A 6,000-nucleotide genomic window follows, 5' to 3' on the forward strand; every position below is an offset into this window, starting at 1 on the left:
CTATTATCCTTATAAACGCGTTGTAATTCTTTTTCCCTTGGCTCCCAGACATATGTCATTTTAACAAAAACCTGCCTAAACCATGTTCCTATAACCTCTCGGGCGCTTTTGGCTTATAATGTATTAACCTGTTTAAACTTTATTTAAAGGCTTTGGGAATTTTGTTTTAAACCCTGATTACCTTGATAAGCCCCGATAATTTTCATAACCCCGCGCATATAATGAATTTATTAACCCTAAGCTTTAATAAAGCCTGGGCCCGCCTGCGCCTGTCACATCAACCCCGGAGCACATGTTTGTTACCTCAACCGTCCAATCGCACCTGCTTGATGATCCAACCTGTTTCACAAGCCCTCACCCCGTAAGCTGCACATCCGTTAGGCAGCGGGGAAGGCGGTTTCCCGCCGGACCTACTTGCCACGCGGCGCAATATAACCGGATCGCTCCCACCTGTACGTAAACCGCCCTCTGCCGAAAAGCGGTGCGGGGAAACTGCCCATCCGCAAAACCGCCGCCTCCCCGCCCGTTAACTCCCTCGCATCTTCTGCTCCCGTCAGCCGTCGGATCTGCCCGACAGCGATCCGACGGCCATCGCTCATCCATCTTCGTTTCTCCCTGATGGTCTTCATAATTTAATCTCCGCCATCTGATTTAGCGATCTGACGGCTGCTGTTGATCCCTGCGCCTCTGTGTCTTCCATTGCTTCCCGCTATCAGATCTAGGCCGTCCATCTGAGCCATCCAACGGCCAGCATTCATTCTCGGCTCTTCGTCCATTTTCAAGGCGTTTTTCAGTGTTTTTGGCTTGACTCTTGCACAAGAAGAAGGAGGAAATGATCCAGAGGCCTGCGCATTAAAGCCCTCAGCTACTGCATTCAACATAGTGTACTTCCGAAGGACAGAAGGACCACCTTGAGCAGATAAATCACTGCAGCATTTATTGGAATTTATTCAGTTAATACTTCACCTGTTCCAAGAGTACACCAGAGTACAGAAAGAGCCATTTTGTTCATTTAGATTGTAGCAGAAAATCCATACCTAACTGTAAATGCGGTTGGTGGCCAGTTATGACCCCTCCACGCATAGCCTAGCAGAGATATTTTGTAAACAAATTCTATATATACCCAGAAAAACAATGTAATGAGGTTGATGAGTGTTATTCTGTTGTAAGTTTCAACTTCTGGAGACTGTAACTACTTTGTAACCTGCAGCTTCTAGTCTGCATTTCCAGCTAATACAAGCTTCTTTTGTTGTTGATTGCTCACTTTCCACTACTTCTTCTTTGTTCTAGGCTGTGCCTGTTCTGCATTATTTCATGTGTTGTTAATAATTAGCATTAGAGGGGTTGTCATCCCACCTCTGTGTTAGGATTTAGCATGTATCATTGAATTTATTTGCAGGTTTTTGTTGTCTTAATACTAAAGAGTTGTCATCCTGTCTGTGTATTAAAATATGGATTCACAGACCTTTTAACTGGTTGCATCTGGCCATCACAGGGTCCTGTGCATCTGCTAGTGTGATCAGTCTTCTCCATCATCACATTTTCTTTAAACTGTGGGTAATTGGTGGTCTAAAGCCTTGTAGTCTGGGCGTGTTCACCCATGTCTGGGTCAATCATAGTAGAAGTAGTTATCTGGCTTGAATATGCAGCATTTGTTCCATTCATCCACCATTTATCCAACATTTTGTTGAGTTTGTAATGTTCCTGAGCATCTCTAAGATACAACCTAGGAGAGTTTCTTGGGGTGATAACAGTACCCAACCTCTTTGATTCGACTTTGCTATAGGAGCCCCAATGAGGAGTAGCAGGATTGGCTAAGTGGATAGAGATAGATGCGGATGGAGCGGCAGAGAGAGCTACAGTGCAGGAGTCTGAGGATTGTGTAGAGCTAGCATGCTGCAACAATGCGAGAGGCACAAGAGTGTTGCACCAGTGCAGGATGGTACAGAGAGGTGTGCAATGGTGCGAGACACATGGAGTGTTGCAGTAGCTCAAAGGTCAGAGAGGGAGCACTTGTCAAGAGTAGGTAGAGCTTTAGTATCAGAGTATGTTTCTAGCCCAACAAAGAGGTCAGTTGGGAGTTTTTTTGTTTCTAGAGTTGCTGGAGCAACCAGAATTGGTAGAAGTGTTGCATGCAGAACATTCCAAAGGTACAAGATCGGGTTCGAGTTGAATGCATTTCTTGTTGAGAGGGAGTGTTGAAAATAGCAACAAGAAATGCTAAAAATAAAAGTGGTAAAAATAGCACTGCTATAAATAGCAATTTGGGTACCAGTGTTGTATTGAGCAACAGGAAATGGAAGTGATAAAAATAGAATTTCTATTTTTAGCAGTCCAGGATGGATTCCTATTTTAGTCATTCCCTAAACTAAAATAGTGAAGTAAAATTTGAAAATAAATTAATTAATTCTCCATGAGTTAATTAGTTGTTGAAAATCAAACATGAAGTCTATGTGAGGACATGCAACAGTTTCTCCATTAATTGAGGAATTTATCCATCAATTAAAGAGATAAGGATGAGTTATAATTTGAGTTGTAATTAGTTGGCTCAGTTAACTGAGTCAAGTCCAGTTAGATTGCTTTAAACAGTTTGTTTAAACTAATGTGAGTTCAGTTAGTTAATTCATGCTTGCATATAACTGCTACACTTCATATAACTGAATATTCTCTCATGGATAACTCATGCATGTCAGTTCAGATAGAGACCCAATTGAGATCAAAGGAGGGACAATGTACTATCAGTTGGATGGGCTTTTCCTATAAAGGAAGCTCATCCATGGAGAAGGATTTATCTCCTTCAGGATTGTGCAGTTAGATCATAGGTTAGTGAGTGTGTGAAGAGGCCAATTCACACAAGTGGTTCCACTGGACCCCAAGAAAAATTGCGCAAAGAAATAGGAGGCTTGGAGGGCATAGGAGAAGGTTTGAGAGAGAGGCCTTTGACTGTAGGTAGAAAGCTTTATTCTTTAATAGGTTAAACTATTTTCCACTTGTATGATAATACAAAGATTTGGGGTTTTAGGCTGAGGCTTTCCACTGGTTATTTCTTATGTGTTATGTGTGATTGATTTCTCCTTATCAGTTATATGTGTTCAATTGATCCTGCTCAATTCAATTAAGCTTCTGCTTAATTGTTTGTAGAAGTAGATCAAGTATTTTGCTTTAGTATATTGCATTATCAGGTGATCTACAGTGGGAATTTCTACATGGCTCTCCTGAGGATGATGGAGCAATCCTGTCTAACAATTTCTTTAATGTTGTTCGGTAAATCCTTAATCCCATACTCAATGTTGCACATAATGTCTTCTTTGGGATGGTACGAGGAGAAATTGAAAAATTCAAGCCTCTTTCAAGCAGACCTAAAGTGACTTGGTCAATCTGGGTGCTGGATAGATTTATGATATGCTTGCTTACTTTCTCAACATCCGATGATGTTGTCCCCTTCTCAAAAACATCATTTGTTATCTCATTTTTCATGGATTCAACGTCATCTTGGGGTAATGCTATCTCTACCATAATCTCATTACCGCATTTGCTAGAAGACTTATCATATTCCCTATTATTCAATAGAGTTATTCTCATCGTTATATAGTCGTCATCCATTATCGAATGAGACATCGAAGTTTGGGGTACCGTGACCTCATTGATGTATATACGGGAATCATATTTTGATGGAGTTTTTCTCCTTTTTGCAGACCTACTATATATTATTGACTTCAAAGCCTTGTCATATTTTTTCAAAGCTGAATCCATATCCAAATACCCGCAATCTGAAGTAGGCTTCTACGCAGTCCTATCATTGATTTCTCATTTCAGAGTGGACTCATATTGCTTCACGAGTTCTGCAACTGTTACATTCTTCATATTTACTTGAGGAACAACGTTAGTTACATTGATGATCATTTCTACCACCGAGTTGTGTTTCCTGGTTACATCCATCTATGTTGGGTTTATCCTGGATAGAGATTGAGGGGATTTATTTTGCTTCCCTGATTCTAAAACTATTGCATCCTTTGTTATGGCCATATTGGCTTGAAAAAAATTAGTTACATGAGTAAATGTCATTTCTCCCATCGAATTGTGTTTTAACAGTGGCCTGGTTTCACTCGAAATGAGGGAATTTAGAAAGGAGATTTGCGTAGGGCTTATCCTGGATTGAGGTTCGCCAGAGGTTATTAGAGAGTTAGGATAGGTGATAGCTTTCTTATTCAAGTTTTCAAATTTTAGGGTCTGTTTGAGGCTCTTTTGTTCTTCAATTTTAAGAGATTTTAATGTTGAGCAGGCATCTATTTTAGACCAGAGGGCAGGATTTATGTGGTTAGATAAAATTAAGTGTAGGTCAAAAGCTTTAAAGTTTAATAGGTTAAGTTTAAAATGGATTTTACTAATTTCTGCATGAATGAGAACTTGGCTAGATTCTAGATTGAGCACCAAAAACATAAGAACAACATAAAAACCACCTTCAAACCTATGAGCACCTTTAGAAGATTCCTAAAATCTGTTAAATATCCCATTGATCCTAAATGCCACAAAGGGATTTATTTGGTTCCTAGTTCTTGTGGCAAAACCTACATTGGTGATACCGGTTGATCAATCTTAACTAGGATTCAAGAGCATGTAGCTGACATTAAGCATAACCGTTCCAAAACCTCAGCTTTGGCTGAGCACTCCAATAAAACCATCATCATATTTGTATTGAAAACTCTTATGTTGTGGCCAAAATTGACCATTATCACCATAGGAAATTCAAAAGATATCGAAATAGATAAACACACTAATAACCTTAACCTCAATGATGGTTGGAAAATTAGTGATAATTGGATCCCCACTCTTACCTATAATCCCTCATTCTCCTAAATGTTCCCTACCTTCTCATCCCTCGACTTGACCTCCATGATCTTTCTCTTATGACACTAGCCCTAAATTCATTAAACGTTTTTCTTTAAATCATCAAGAATAAACACTTTTTATAATTATTATTTTAAGTCATTTCAAAAAAAAAAAAAAAAATTAGTCTAATCAATTTAGTTTAATTGAATCCAATATCAATCATCATATTCAATTCTATAATAAAAATCTTTATAAATTAATTATCAATAGTGCATAAAATATAATTAAAGTTTACAAACATTTAATCTTTGCAACATCATTCACAAAAATATTAAAGGATTTTTTTTATTTAATTTAATTTCAAATATTAAATTCATTTTTTGGAATTAATAATAAAAATTAATTTATTGTGCATAATAATAAATTAGGTTTTTAATTCATTTATTACTCACTAGGTATTAATTATGATTTTATTTAATTTATTTTTAATCATTCAATCATAACTTAAAATTAAGATAATTCACTAAAAATAAAATAAAATAAAGAGTATTTAAGTAAAAAATGTATATCATTAATATTCATTTCATCATATATTTAATAAAAATTAATTAATTATACAGATAATTATTAGTTAGTTGATAATCACTAATTAATATTTATAGTTCTAATCCTAATTTTAATCTAAAAAGGAAAACTAAATATTAAATTAGGAATTAAAAACCAATAACTAAAATAATCATTAAATTAATAATAAACAAATTGTAACAAAACTAAATTGCATCATCTAACATGTCGGCTAATATTCATTCCCATCCCAACCCTAGCCTTATTTAAACCTCATTGAGTTCTAACTTATTCACTCATGGATCTAATCCGATGATGAACCAGAGAGGTTGGTTTGAACTTCGATTCGAATAAACATGAATGCAATAACAAGAATTTAGTTGAAAAAATAAATTGTACACTAATTGCTAATCGACTTTCAGAAAGAAACCTATTTATAATTACCTTCTCTTGAAATGTCCCTTTCAATAGAATTTTAATTGGGTCATAGAAATATGATGGATTTCTATTAGTGATTGGGAGAGTTTCAAAAGAGGGGATAACATGCACATAGTGAAATTTGATTTTTTAGGTATTATGGTGTGCAAAAATTTTCCAGTTTTATGT

This window comes from Pinus tabuliformis, chromosome 2_2 (genome assembly GCF_031772625.1).
Source record: "Pinus tabuliformis cultivar Carrire ecotype Pingquan chromosome 2_2, CPIR1, whole genome shotgun sequence".
NCBI classification, from domain to species: Eukaryota; Viridiplantae; Streptophyta; class Pinopsida; order Pinales; family Pinaceae; genus Pinus; species Pinus tabuliformis.